The 15,499-nt window shown below is 44.4% G+C and overlaps 1 long non-coding RNA gene across 1 annotated transcript in view; it reads left to right on the top strand.

Annotated features, from left to right (window-relative positions):
• The window catches only part of LOC144164054 (uncharacterized), a 197,430-nt gene that overhangs the window by 75,368 nt on the left and 106,563 nt on the right, over positions 1-15,499 (top strand). The window contains exon 3 of the long non-coding RNA XR_013321025.1: positions 6,936-7,007. This is a non-coding gene — a long non-coding RNA (uncharacterized LOC144164054). The remainder of the gene's footprint in view (positions 1-6,935; positions 7,008-15,499) is intronic.

Genomic DNA, 15,499 nt, shown 5'->3' with positions numbered 1-15,499 from the left:
GACGTGGGGTCTCCTTCCACAGTACCAAATGTTCGATAACATCGTATTGCTTAGAAGGGCAAATGCGGTTGGAAAGCGTGTTCGGCGTGATGAAAAACAAGCTAGTTGGTGCTCGTTCATGACATCAATAAAATCGTACACCGTCGCAAACATAGTCTGGACATGAATACGGAAACATAAAGGATAACCGACACATGCCCTACCCGAGGCCAGCACAGCTGGGCAAACACTCGAGGACCATGCTAAGACCCCTTCAAAGCAGTTCCAACAATTGTCCAGCTGTGCATACCGCAAAAACACTTTCCTAATACAGAACATATAGGACAAAAAGAACTCTGTACATGGTAACCTCAGGTCCATGAGTTCGTTTAACTAAAACGTTTCGCTCTACGAGCATAGGGCTGTTCTGAACACGTGTAAATTATGAGGTCAAGGCCCAAACAACCGTACATACACAATAAAGCCACACCTAAGCAGGCACTCTTTTAACCCTTCTCTAACTATACAAAAATAGAAGGCTGTTGGGGCACATTACAATGTTTTGCTGGGAGGTAATTGCAGCAGCTTTTACGGAGGTGAAAAGGTAGCATTTCGCTGGTGTATCCGCATATTTTCCCGCTATTTTTTCGCTGGGCTACCATGGTTGCCAGACCCAGGCTGCCCTCCCCCTTTTAGACTGCCTTCACGGGAACCCATACAGTTGTAGTAGCTCCCCTAGGGGCGAAGCGAAAACAAAAACGGATGAACCCAGACCCGAGCCCGAGCCGTGGCGCGAGCGCGCAGTGGTTTGTACCCTGAGTGGGCTGACAGATCAGCGGCCTTCACTGGCCCCAGTACGTTTGTAGTACCCGCGAATGTGTGATACCAGCTAATCAACAGAGGCCACTACTGGTCGGGAAACCATGGTAGCCCCGCTAAAAAAGGGCGGGAAAATTTGCGAGTATGCCAGCCGAAATGCTGGGCGACCCACCAACGATCGACTTAAATTCTATGTTTCAAATATGAACACGCCCGACGCAAACGACTAGGGAAGATTGGCGTTTTTGTAACAGAAACTGAAATAGGGAATAAATCAGCCATTGCCGGCGGCCCCACGAGACGTAGACTGCGTCGGAAACTGTGTAAAATAGGCCTTCATATATGAACAGTGTTCAATTACAGTATATTCTAATACAGCAACGGACTTAGACGTGGCCTGGCAATATGGCATCCTCAGTAACCTGAAGTCAGTTGGTGTTTTGGACAGCATGCTGAACACCTATTCCAGCCACATATCGGAAAAGACCTTCCGCATGAGGATTGGTAGTGAACTTTGTAAACTATGTTCAGGAAAATGGCGTGCGTCAACGCGGAGATTTGAGTTACGCACTATTTATAGTTAAAGGTCTCCTCGCCCATGAAGGCATTGCCACCAGCGATTTCCTGTTTTATGTGGGCTGATGGCGTTGAAATAACTTTTAAATCATGCGATAATTTATTCTGTGAACGTCAGGTCGAGATTGGGGTAAATAACTTGCTATATTGACGGACACAACATATTTTACACTGAATCTTGAGAAAGTCTTCGCATTGTGTTTACGCGGAGTACCGCGATACATCCCGCCGCAGACATTACTCCAAACAGTGCGTCGATAGCCGTAAAAAATTGGTACAAAACATTAGCTATACTACTAGATTTCAAAGGAACAAGAACGTGTAGCGCGGGCACCAGTACGTGCCCATTCGGATAACGAAAGAGGATGATTAAACTTATCAAACCTGAAAGGGTAGAAATGGAGCGAAAAAAATGTTGCTACTCAAGTGACAACGCGAAAAACGTAGCGTGTGAAATCTTCGTAACAAAAGAGATCACCCAGAAAGGCTTTCATTCCACACTTGAACCGCCTTAAACTGCCCCAATCAAAAACAAACATTGCTTGTGGCACCAAGAACGACATCTGTTGTCTTAATGCAGCATTGGTAGGGTCTCGCTTGGACTACTGCAGTGTCGTGTATAAGTCGGCCACATAAGTGGCACTGAAAATTCTTTATCTGGTGATGATGTGTGCGCTTCGTCTTGCCTGTGGCGCTTTCCGCAGTACCCATGTTCCAACCCCTGTGTACACTACAAATATTCGTCCCTACATCACCAGAGGATATAGATAAACTTGTGGTGTGCCTGACAAAATCTGTCCATCAAAACTCATCTTTGTATTTGAAAATACATCTTCGCTGACTCTCTTTTTACCTCTTTCATCTGTTCACGTACTGTTCCCTCTCGGAATGAAACATGCTTCTGAGCTAAAATTCTAATTTTTGTACATCCAGAAGACATCCGTCAGTAATTTTATTTCACCATGGGAACTACGGCCTGTGACTAGCACCCTTGTCTGTATGCAATGTGCCCTGTAGTTAAGAAAGTGGTACAAAATGATGTAATCACTCTTCTTTTGTGGGCTTTGATATACGCAAATACCTCAAGTGTCGAGATAAGAATATTCTTCGTTTCTGGACACTGTGGAACAGCCAGAAATGAAAGCGATTATCAAACGGCCGCTACTTCTACACGGATAAGCACGGTAGACATAAAAACATTACTCCCTTGCGACATCAAGCCATATTACTGCCATATATCTTTGATATACGACCATTCTATTGGTGCCCTTTACCACAGTTGGCACTGTGCCATTCACCTCTGCCCACCTTAATCTCCTTATCAAGGCATTTAGCACAGTGTAACCCACACAGCAATAGCGCACGGGGTGGCGCCCAGTTAAAATTGAAAGGGCATGTACAACTGCACCCGTGACTTCTCCTCTGCACGCACCTATTGTAATCTAAATGGGCGATATTACATCGAATACCACGGCCCAACGATCCTTGGGAACACCACAAGAGGCTACCGGCCAAGCCCTTTAAATTCTCTCCGGGGGGTTTTTGTTTATTGTGTAAGGTTCAAGCCAGCAATGTGGCGTAGGTGACTGAAACGACTTAGGGCGTAGGTTTACATTGCTTGTTTTACTGCTCACACAAGTTGAGTATATTACTGGAAGCCGTGAGGAGTTGCTGAAGACCTTATTTTGACGGCACTATGCTGAAGACCTTCTTCATTACAAGCACTACAATACTCTTGTGGCAAAATGACATCCAGCAACAAAAAACGGTTGTCATGTAGAGTCTTCAGCAAACTGCGCCCCTATTTTAACAGTCACGATTTCGTTTACCCCGTATCAGAAAAAATAGGTTTGCCATCTGAAACTGTCGTAACGTACTCGGAAAAAAATATTTTCTTTTCCAGAGGTTTTCTCACCTTGTCAGGGCAATTTTCGCAATAGGGCAATATTTTATGAAGGATGAGTGACTCATATGCAGATGACGTTGAGCCGCCGCAGCTTCTTTGGCTTGAAACCCGCTAAAAATACTGAAGTCACTTTGCAACGAGCACCTCATACAATAACAGCAATGTATCAGCAAAGTTCCCAGAATAGAACGACTACAGAAAACGAAAACCAGTGGGCCTTGAAATAAACGCCTTAAAACGTTTTACAATATTTGGTTGATCTTTATCGAAATAAAACATCGTGAAACCAAACAGGACAGAAAAGGAACGCAAAGACGGTGCACTTTTCACCGTCGGTTATCTCCCCTATTTTTTTACGGTTATTTCACCATTTCATTTATTTGGCCGTGGTAATTGATTTGTAAAGGCCCTGAAAGGCCCTGCACATTTAAATTTGTTTGTTTTTTCTACTTCATGGCACACAGCCTTAGATGTTTATCACGAGGGTCCTGTTCAAGAAGCAGCTGCCCACTCGTTTATCAAAATAGCACGTTGTCAGAATTTGCCTGGTCACCAATTTGCAGGCAAAATTTTGAAGGGCCATGGTCAGTAGGAAACACCGGTACTTAATATTTGTTTTGCTTATCCAGGTTTTGCACACGGCAAGCAATATTTACTGCGGCATTTCGCCCCAGAAGGCAGCTGCCAAAAAGTTCATCAAAACATCAGGTGGTCGCATTTCCGTGGACACCACGAGTTGTGTACCTCGCGGAACGCGGCATTCTGGATGGCCCGGTTTTTGTAGGACATCCGCTAGTACTTTGAATTCGTTTTCTTTCACTGGGTCTTTCGACACTGCCAGCCACAGCTATGCGACGGTTTTTGTCCAAAAGGCAGACGGCAATTTTTTTAGAGATGCACCACTTTATTACCAATGCGTGCGTATCCTAAATTGGTTTGAATGCCTTATTATGAACTGCTCAGGTTTGAAGTAGATTTTTGTTGCAAAGATATTCCTTTTATTTCCTCTACTTTAAAACAATAAACCTAAAATCTAGAGAATGTGAATATCAGTCAACTAGTGGAAAACCATGAATGTGACCAATGGACCTAATGTGCTCGGGTACAAGCACCTACAAATCCTATTCCCAGATCCATAGTTTGTGTTAACCATTCAATTATTGGTGCGGATAATTGGTCTATCTAGTAATCGCCCAATGGCTATTAAATCGGGTTGACAACGTCCTACGTTCATATGTTGCATCGATACAACAGCCGAAATGTGAAATTGCGGGGCACCTTAGTCTCTAAGCTTACACAAGCACCATTATTAAAATGATTTTGTGACGTCCGCGATATCAACCGGCCAATATTGCCAGTCAGCATATCTTTTTGAAGGTGAAAGTGCAACCACTTTTACTCTATGTGGCTTTCGATTGTATCTTCATCCGTGCGTAGAGCACTTCCTTTGTGTGTAATCCTGCCACCCTATGACGTCCGATGTATTCACTTTACGTGAGTTTGCAAAAGCTCTGTACGAGGACGTCCGCTATCTGGGACTTGATATTGACTGTTTAGGGGCAAAGGTTTTTAAATTGATCTTGTGGCCGTATTCATGGTGAGGGTGATAAAAAAACGACAATTCTTTATAAATCACTCCCAGGAGTGAACTCCAACCAACTTTGTGCTGTGCGTTCAAACAAAAATTGAAGCATGCATGCCCCTATTGAAATGATGTTTGGGTTCTCCAATTTCCTTCCATATTGCAATGATAACGTGGTAAATTAAGTAATAGACAAAATCAAGCAAAGGTTAGATCAGTGTTTCTGGTATTTCTGTGCGACCACCAAAGCTATGAGAAATGAACCAATATTTTGTAAAAAGACGTGAACAGAGGTTTAAGAGATGGGTAATCTTGCTATGAGTTAATATGTTTCCGTTCAAGCTTGTATCAAAGGCTGTCATGTTATGTATACTGGCCACACTAATAATTTTACTGCATGCGTTTTGGTCTGGAAAACCTCTCACAGCGAGCGTGGAAATTTTAGTAATTTGTAGTGTGGAACGGTGCCTGCCTAGGTTCAAATCGTCTTGTGCCACTCAGCCTGAGCCTGGCTTTTATGCTCTCTTTCTGCTCCTTGGACCTCATCAGGTTGGGTGCATTCCACACTTTACGCCCATTCTACTTTCTGGTGATTAGGTAAAACAGTAGTTTTAACTAAAATATTGGTATTCATGGTAGGAGGTGCACGAATCGGCTTTAAATGCAGGCGCAATGAAAATATATTGGTTACAACTCGCATGAGTACAAACGACTGGGACATGCACAACCAATAGTCGTGCTCAGGCCTCACCTGCTTCATCTGAAAACATAAGTGGGCGTGTTGCGTCCCTGGTAAAGACTCGTTACGCTGTATGAGTGAAGGAATAAACTCGTTACGCTGTATGAGTGAAGGAATAAACTTTGTTCTGTATTTAAAACGTTTCTCGGTTGTAAATATGACGGTGTAAATATCAAAATTCACGCTTTGTAGTAGATAAACTCGGTTTTAGAACAGGGCTCTTCACTTTGAGTTATTTCTTTTTCATTGATAATGGCACATATACAGGGTGTCTCAGATACGATGTACCAAGATTTTAAAAACAGTAATGGCGTAAGTCGAATAGAACTTATAGCATAATGCTGGCAGTACTGTGAAGAATCGGACAGAATTTTTTTCGTTAATGAGGCTTGCCTAAATATTTATAATTATATTTAAATCGAGAAGTACTAGCCTAACGACTAAAGTGTCAATGAGCCCCTTGGACGTACCCAAAAGGGGCATCTAACTGCGGTATTTTGAGCGGTGAACTAATTGCGTGCACGTTTATTCTGACTGACAAAGAACCCTCCAAATATAAAAAATACCACGTGACGGCGCCTCCACGCGCTACGTAAAGCAATGCCGTGAAACAGGCTGCCTCTGACTTAGCCAAAATGAAATAAACAAAACAAAGAAAGAATAAATCGCGACCAATTTCGGGTCTTATCTGCACACGCGCCCCGCGAATCTTGCTGTTGCTGCTCCTTGCATGCATGCCCTTATCAAGGTCATGCGCTGTCTCTTCGGGCGGGTGACAGATGAAGCAGTTGATTTCAATCAGCTTATTTAGGGACGCTGCTTTACAATGCGTGCGGAAGCGCCATCGCGTGGTATTTTTTATAGTTCCCGAATTTTTTTGTCGGCCAGAATACATGAGTACGCAATTAGTTCTTCGCTGAAAATACCGCAGTTAGATGCCCCTCGTGGGTAACTACTAATGCGTCATTGACACTTTAGTTATTAAGACAGTACTTCTCGAGTTGGATAATAATTACAATTATTAGGTTAGGCCTCATTAAGAAAATGCTGCCCGCTTCTGCACAGTAGAGCAAACACTATGAACTAAGATTTCATCGACTTACGCCATTACCCTTTTTTTAAATCATGGTGCATGATAGTTGGGACAACCTGTGTAATTTGATCTTCAACTCTAAACCTTCAAGTTTTTAATAGTACATCATTGTTTTTAAACGCAAATATCAGATGTTTTAGACCTGAAATAGCCGTCATAATCGATGTCGGATTGGCTATTATATGGAATGTGCTACAACTACCACTATTTGGGTCTGTACGCTGCATTCTCAACCTTTCAGGAAGAAGTTTCGCAGATTACGAGCTTTGGTGTCTTGACAAGTACGGTGCAATACTTCAACATGCGGGCACCGGTGAGTACAGCGAGTTCCTAAGAAATTTTTGTTTTCTTCAGAGAAATGTGAATTACTTCTCAAAAGGTTGCGACAATGTAAATCTATTAAAATCCACAAAAGCCCAATTTTTCAGGGTTTAAACTTTTATCTCCTGTATATTCGGGTTTATGTGGCCAATTTGTGAAATAGTAGCTGCGGTCAGTTTATCTTTCGAAATACTCATAATCGCACCGAACAAACTTTAATCTCGCAATTTATTTTGCTTTTGAATATTGAACAAAAGGTTGGTATCACAAAAAACATATAAAATGTTGGTGTTGTTTTTTACGTGCAAATTATGTCCTGCCAGATATTTTTGAGTCCATCCAAAGAGCTGAACATTAAATTACTGTATATATCTACCGTCTAAGCTTTATTTTTATGACATGTTCAAGTTACAGTACTTTGTTTTATTCAAAAGTATTAGCTCTTGTGACAGAATCTATTATTGCTTTTATGACTTCCGTAATGTGAGAATATTTTGTGTGCAATACAAACTGTCGGGCAGGTCAGATAGCTACTTTAGTGCTCCTCACCAGCTTGCACAAGAACAAATTGAATGATGACATTTAATTCAACATCAATGTGGAACCAGAAACAACAAAACCGAAATTGGTGTCACTGGTGTCAGAAGCTTCCGTCCTTAACCTGGATGAAGCGCTCCAGCGATGACTGCTCACACTGGTGGGTAGCAAATATTTGTATTGCCACTTCCTCCTACATTGCCATTCGGTAGACTAAGCCTGGATGATCCACGGATTTGGGCTGTACAAAGGTGCGTCTTTGACCCAAGCAGAGGTTAGTCGCCCTATTGTCAAGTTTCACTAGTGATTAAAAATGTGGCAGAAGTGCAAGCAAAATAAACAAATTCTTTGGAGCTGATGGTGAGCGGTTGGCCAGTTCTTCAGATTGCGCTCTGTACAATAGATGACCATGTCCTTGAAAAGAGAAAAGGAGTTATTTCCATCAACTTCCGCGAACAACTTCGCGCCACTCCTCCTCTAAAAGATATCTCGATTAGAATAGAAACATATTCTCGCGGTTGAGACGACAGCGAGGAATGATTAACAAGAATAGAGGAGAAATGAGCAAAAGGAAGCCGCAACTGGCGCATGAACAAAGATAGCCTGGTAATGACCACCGGCTGTTAAATTAGAACAGCCGGAATAGTGGAGTCACATATTTGTTTTTCTGAGGAATTCCGAAATCACAACAAGTGTCGTGTTCTTGATATCATTCTTGGTCTGCCACTAAAGCTGACTTGAATTCGTTAGCGGTACGAGCCATTAGACAATGGGCGAAATTTTTATTTTGTTATTAGCATAAAAAATCGTGAATCTTTATGAGAAACCCAGCATTTCTTTTGCGCACAAGATGAACGCTTGGAGATGGAGTTGCTGATTCCTCAGGTAAACTTGGTCGCACAATGTTATAAAAGTCACACAAACACCACAACTTCAGCAATCGCACAAAGAACATCGCTGTGCACTGACTAGTTTAGCTGCGAAGCCTTTGGAAGATGTTATGGTGTCTGGTTAACTTTCGTACGCTGAGGGCAGGTTTCCTTCGTACAAGCAGTGGTCAGAATATCCTCAACTTTAGAGATATGGCTGAAGGGCGTTTGCCGTAACTAAGAAGGGACGAGCAAATAAACAGAAAGTTTCGAACATCATTACTAAAATAGCTTGACCACGTCGTTTCAAAACGCGATAGTAAAGCACTTGCTTGATGAAGAGGAAAACATTCAGTTGCTTTCCTCACTTGCTTCCAGTCGCACTCACTCGCTTTTCTGAGCGTTCACTTCTTGGCTTTGGTACATTCTACCCCGAGATATAAGATATATAGTACCATTTCTTCTGTGGATAACATGGTAGCACGTGCGGAAAACTGAACCGAAGCTGTGCAGGGTAATGTAACAAACCCGTATGTTTAAGATGCGCAGTTACTGAGAGCCAGGCAGATCTTGTTGGATTGTGCATGTGCACTGTTGGGTCCGGTAACTAGATCCTGGTTCTTTACCGTGCACCATTGTCTGAATAAGAAAATTGTGCGTGGACATAGGTACGGAGGCTGTGGAACTTTAGGGTCCCGTGATACATGCCAAAACGGGGTGTTGGGTGACCTGAATTCAGGGCAAATAAATGGAATGCCGTCGGCGACTAGGTTGTCAAGCAAGAAAAATAAAAAGGGGCCGCCAGACCACCACACCAGCCAAACATACATGCGTTGAAAACAGGAAGCGGTGGCTCTATACGGGCGGTATGGCGACCAACATCCACTGCTGATAGTTACTCTATACGGAGAGCGTTCTGGATGGTTAGTGAATTGCAATCGCTGGTTGGGGAGCATTAGTTTCTATGTCTTCGCATCGAGCCACTTAACCGAGACGCGAATAGTTGTGGGACAACCTTCTGGAAAGAGGGTGATTGTGGTGATGTACTGTGTCAGCACGTGGTTGTGCGGGGTTTACCAGGCGAAGAAGTCAAGATACGGGCCTCTACGGAGGAAGACCAGGATGAAATCTCGTGCGATCGAGGGATTTTGGTTGCTGGAATCACATTAAGGCAGTTTATTGCGTGGTGTTCCGGGTCCTGGTATTCTGGCTGCCAGAACGTCACCTATCCCGAGTCCCCGGCCCATTCTCGTGGCTCTCTGGGAGGTGTTGCGGGAAGCCCTGGTCATTCCGTTTGTGGTCTTAAGGCGGTTCGCTTTGTTATCCCGAGCAGAGACCTGGATCTGCGCCAAGCACCCGAGGCCTCACGTGGGGCGTGTTCTACACGACAAGTGCACCAGGCCTGCCCATTGCCAAGCGACCCCCGTGCCACATACATGGGCCAGCAGTCGCTCCTCGCGCCGTAGACCCGGGGTGCCACAACAAGCACAAGCGCTGTGCGCGACTCTTGTCAGCTTGAAGCAAGGACATAGCTGGATCGTGTGCCTGATGAACCGGACATGGTGAGATTGTCCCAGCTTAAACTGTGTTATAGATAAGCGAACACTATTTCAGTATAGCTTGCCTTTGTACGCTCGACGCCTAGTTTAAACTTTCGACCTCGTGTGTGCAGTTTGCCCTTGTTTTTTTTAACAAAACAGCGCGAAGCACGGGACAAAGGGAAGAAGAAGACTAAACAAGCGCTGCGTAGTCTTAGTCTTCTTTTTGTCCCGTGCTTCGCGCTGTTTTGTTAAAGTTATGTACCAACTTGCCCAACTACAAGCCCTGTTGTCCTTGTTAACGTTTTCGTCCGGCGTGACTGAAATACATCTCCTGGATGTTCCGCACCTGATATCTCTCTGTACGAAGGTCTTGCACGAGGTGCTATCAGGGTTATTCATCACACCTTACCACATTCCGGACTTGTTAACTCATTACCATAAATGGCGAGCGTGAAGAACTCCTTTCCCCCTATATTCCTAATGTCGTGCGTTGGTAAGGCCCTTGAGCGAATGAACCTGACCAGCCCCTTTGATTTGCTTTAGAAGAGAAAATTATTCCCTTATTCTCGCATAGAATTAAGATTGTCTGCGCTCAGAATAGGTTTCTCATCAAAAACATTACATTCTCTCTCCTACCCCCACCCCAATTCACGCTGCGATGACCATCGCGGCCCATAAAGCATTTGACGGTATCGGTCATGACCCCATCTTGCAATAGCTTGCGACACTGTTGTGGGACTACTGGATTTACTACTATCTGCGGTTCTTCGTTTCTAACCGTGTGGCTCACTCGAGGGTTCGCCCCCATCTTTTAGACTCCCACTACATCCCCCGAGGCACTCCTCAAGGTGCTGCGCAGCACCCCAAACTTTAAAAAAATGCTATAACTCCTCTCGCTTTGTAAATTATTGATATCACTCATTATCCCAATTTCACACCAACGACATCACCGTTTGGTGTTCGTCGGGCGTTCTAGGTAACTTGCGGAATCCCCTGCGGCGTGGCCTGGATCTTATAGTCTCTTCCTCACCACTGTTACTGTCCCCTTGCTCTGAAAAAGCCTGAGATTCTTTTTCCTCCGTTCGTGGTACCAGGACGCCCAGCATTCCCACGTATCACTCGATATCCCTGGCTCTACCATTACTGTCGTCACCGAATGCAAGGTCCGTGGCTTTCACTTGCATGCAGCCAAGAACGTTCAATCCCTACGCAGGCGTGTGGTGACCACTGACTAGCTAATGAACTTCCGGCGTCGTGTGGTCATTTGACGAGCGGGCCTTCATGAAGATAATGCTTGCAGGGTCGGCCTTCCATTTTCCCTCAACAGGATTTTGTATTGTTTGTTTTTTAACGCTTACTTAAATGTAGAAAAAAACACCTGGGGGTCTCTGGCAACTGCATCAGACCCCCTTAGGCGTAGCATTAGGTCAAGGTTCTCGACGGGTAAGTGTGGGAAATAGCAAAGGACAAATAGTGTGCTGTAATATAAAAGGCAGGAGAGTGTCTCACACTCCCTTCGCTTAATTAGGTCGGCAGAATAGGCGCAGGAGATCATTTAAGAAATTTGGTCAATAGGAAACGGGAAGGGCGTCTAGAAGAATCGGTCTTTTAGTTTGAAATTTCGGGCATGTCCAAATATTGTGTTCATTGCTGTCCTGAATTCAACAGAGGATACGCATGCCTTCATTAGGTGACGACTGAAAGAACTGTTGTCGTTTTGCAGGTGAAAGGCTCCTAAGGGTCATTATCTGCCTTAGGCGGACTCGTTGAGAGCGAGAATAAGACTTTGCAATGGGAGTGTGGTTGACCACGGAGGAGTCTTTTCGTTGCTATTTTATGGCAGTCCAAACGAGTTCAGCTGGCTAGGGGTACTTTTGTTAACGGTTCATGTGCCCCCAAATGGACTGCCTCATTTCCGGGGATTCCAGCATGGCCAGGCACCCACATGATGGTCACGATGATGTTCTTTTGATGAAGCATATTTTATCCCTTACGTGTCTTTAAACGACCATAAAGCAATACCCTTGAGACTGCCCTGGAAGGACTCTCCAAGTCAGCACTGAACCTCCCTATCACCACTTCTGGTGATGACGTCTTTGCCAAGTGCCTCTTATGTTCTGTTCACTCTTCTCTGAATAGTCACCATGATTCCCAGTTTTCTCGGCTCTAGCTCACCCATCAGGGTCAGTTGTTTCTGGTTCTGGATGGCATATCTCTGAGTGCTTTCCTTTCCATTACCTCTCCCGACCAAATGGCAGCGCCCAACGTTTGTATCCTCCCCTTCGGCCAAGCGTATACGGTATGTGGCTCCTCATAGATCGGGCCCCTGTGAACCACCCTACCCTTGTTGATGGCTAAACTTGCACTAGCGGCCCATACTTTAACCCTCTGAAAGCAATGTCTCGTGAGGTTCTCGGCATTGTCCATGTCCTTCAGTCATTTGCTTCTCTTCGCGCGTCCTCGAATACAGTCTTCTCTGACTCTCACGCTACTCTTTAACACATACAAACTGCTCACTACCCCCCCCCACTTCAACAGATGGTCGAACCAGCGCTCTCCGGTCTGTAGCCATCCTTGGTTTTCCTCCGCTGTGGGCCTACACAATTCAGGATTGATGGAAATGAGTTGACGCTTCAACCCTTCAATGACAGTCAGTCCCGGGCACCCTTGATCTCCTGGCCTGGGCCCTCGGAGATGGTGAGAGGCTCTCCCAGCGGCGCACCATCAACACGTTCTAACTCCAATCCGTCTGGACAAAAGCCTCTACCCTCCTTTTCACCTGAAACTCACCGTAATACAGGTTCAAATTCTCGGGAATATGAAAATACACGCTCTGATTATTTCCTCCCGCCTATTTTGCTATCGCTTACGAACTGACCCCTCGTGTCCCAACGGTCCCACTACCCATCCTCATTTATCTCACGGTGTATTTTATTGGCTGCTGTCTCAGATAACGTAATGGTATCCCTCCCATACCTTTCCGTTTGCTTAGAAGTGGTATAAGAAAACAGGCGTCTTGTCACCCAGGCGGTCAGCATGCTCGTCCTGCAGGCTTCCCGGAATAGGTGTTTTCTAATCTACTATAAATGTATGTACACACACACACATGTATATGTATATATATATATATATATATATATATAGTAAGGAAATGAGGGGATCGTCGAGGAAATACACAAAGATAGGTCGGCAGTGTACAATGCCAAAGGAGGCATAGGGGTGTGGTTAGGCTCTTTTCTTTTTCACTACGATTAATTACTTAATTACTTAATTAATTACTTAATTAACCGTAGTGAAAAAGAAAAGAGCCTAACCACACCCCTATGCCTCCTTTGGCATTGTACACTGCCGACCTATCTTTCTGTATATATATATATATATATATATATATATATATATATATATATATATAGTGAAAGAAGTCGACTGACACGTTTCCCGTTTTTGTTGCCAACAGTTTCGGAGTTAGAAACTCCTTCTTCAGGGCTGTATTTTAATTTCTCACATTGCGCCTTTATACAAAAACTTCTGTGAGGGAGGGTTACTTCCCTCATCCCTACAGGAGAGGTCGCGGGTGAGGGGTGTTTCAAACAGTTTGAGCAAGTGAGGCATTCCGATTGGCTAGAAAGGTGGAAGGTGAGGGAAGGGGAAAGAACACGGACGAAAAGGCAGCACGAAAAACGTAACAAGAGGCACACAAGCAAATACAAGATCAAAAACAAGAGTGAGTCAACCAACCCATCCCGTAAGCATCACCCCACGTCCCGATGCTATATCTCGCCCCGTGAGTGCACAACAAATGAACGTGGTAAATCTGTCAAGCAAAACATTATCCCCGGCTCAAGAAAAACTTCTCTCAAAAGGTTTGACATTCTGCCCAGCCTCCGGAAATTTCAATGAGTTCCAACTATATCAGGATCTGGACACATTCGCACGTAATCTGCGTCTCCGGGAATACTTCCATGACCGCCCCAACACAAAAACACAACTGCCTGGTGCGTCAAACAAATCCTGGACACCAAAAGACCGACGAGACCAGCACTTAGATATGTATATAGCGGCTGTACAGAAGGATGTAATCCGGGCATATGCACAGCACCAACCCGGGCGAAACAACCTGTCAGTAGAAGAGCGAGCAGCTTTAAATTCCCTTCAAGCTGACACCAGCATAATTATCAAACCAGCGGACAAGGGGGGAGCCATTGTTATACTTGACAGATCTGAATACTTGGAAGAGGGAATGCGACAACTAAGCGACAGACAATTCTATAATGAGCTACCAAATGACCCCACAAAATTCTATGAAAGTGAAATTCACAACACCCTCAAATCTCTTGTCACGGAAGGTAATATAACTGCCGCGATGGTTAAAATTATGTCACCGGAACATCCTGTCCCTGGTCGATTTTACTTGCTACCTAAAATACATAAGAACAACCACCCGGGCAGACCCATTGTATCCAGTAACGGGACGGTGACAGAAAAAATTTCAAGTTTCATTAATCACATAATCAAGGACATCCCCCCTACGTTCCCGTCCTACATCAAAGATACCAGCCATTTCCTGCAGGAAATTGCTGGTATCGTCATCTCACCAGGGTGTTTTCTGGTGACGCTGGACGTCTGTTCATTGTACACAAATATTCCCCACTCTGAAGGCATCGCAGCGACCGTGGCAGCATTTACTGGCTTAGACAACCCATCAATAGACATAGAGAGCGAAACTCTCGCAACGCTTCTAACCATTGTACTAAATTATAACCACTTCGAATTCAACGAAAAGCACTTCCTTCAGATCAGTGGCACGGCGATGGGAACCAAGATGGCTCCAAATTACGCCAATATTTTTATGGCATCATTGGAAACTCCTTTCATTGAGAAGCAAGAAAAGAAACCACTGTTTTACAGGCGTTTTCTAGATGACATATTCATGATATGGAACCACGACAAAGCGAGCCTTCTCGACTTCATTTCAAAATTTAACTGCCTCCATCAATCAATCAAGTTCACCCACGACATATCTCAAAATACTATCAACTTTTTGGATGTAACCCTTCAGGTACATGGCAACTCCCTCGCGACCACCGTCTACAAAAAACCCACGGATCGCCAACAGTACCTGCATTTTGACAGCAACCACCCACGACATTGCAAAGTTGGAATACCATACTCGCAGGCATACAGATACCGCCGAATCTGTTCTGATATCCAAGAATTTGACAGAAACTCGCAAAATCTAAAGAACATCCTTCTGAATCAAAATTACCCAGAAAATATAATTGATGACGCAATCAACCGGGCCCGCCAAACAGACCGCCAGTCAGCATTGTCAAAAGCCAATTCACAAAAAAAGGAAACACCCCAGACCAACCTGATATTAACATACGGGGCGAACATGCCACGAGTAAACAACATACTGAGCAAGCATTTCAACATGATCAGACAAAGTGAGCACCTGTCAGCTATCTTCCCCGAACCACCCCGTGTAGTGTATCGTAAAGACAAGAACTTAAGAGATGTGCTTGTTAAGGCTAAAA

The sequence above is a fragment of the Haemaphysalis longicornis genome, unplaced genomic scaffold, assembly GCF_048455015.1.
Source record: "Haemaphysalis longicornis isolate Haplotype H1 unplaced genomic scaffold, Haemaphysalis longicornis Haplotype H1 scaffold_13, whole genome shotgun sequence".
Classification (NCBI taxonomy): domain Eukaryota; kingdom Metazoa; phylum Arthropoda; class Arachnida; order Ixodida; family Ixodidae; genus Haemaphysalis; species Haemaphysalis longicornis.
The sequence above is the reverse complement of the archived record's forward strand: the minus strand, read 5'-3'. Positions and strand labels throughout refer to the sequence as shown.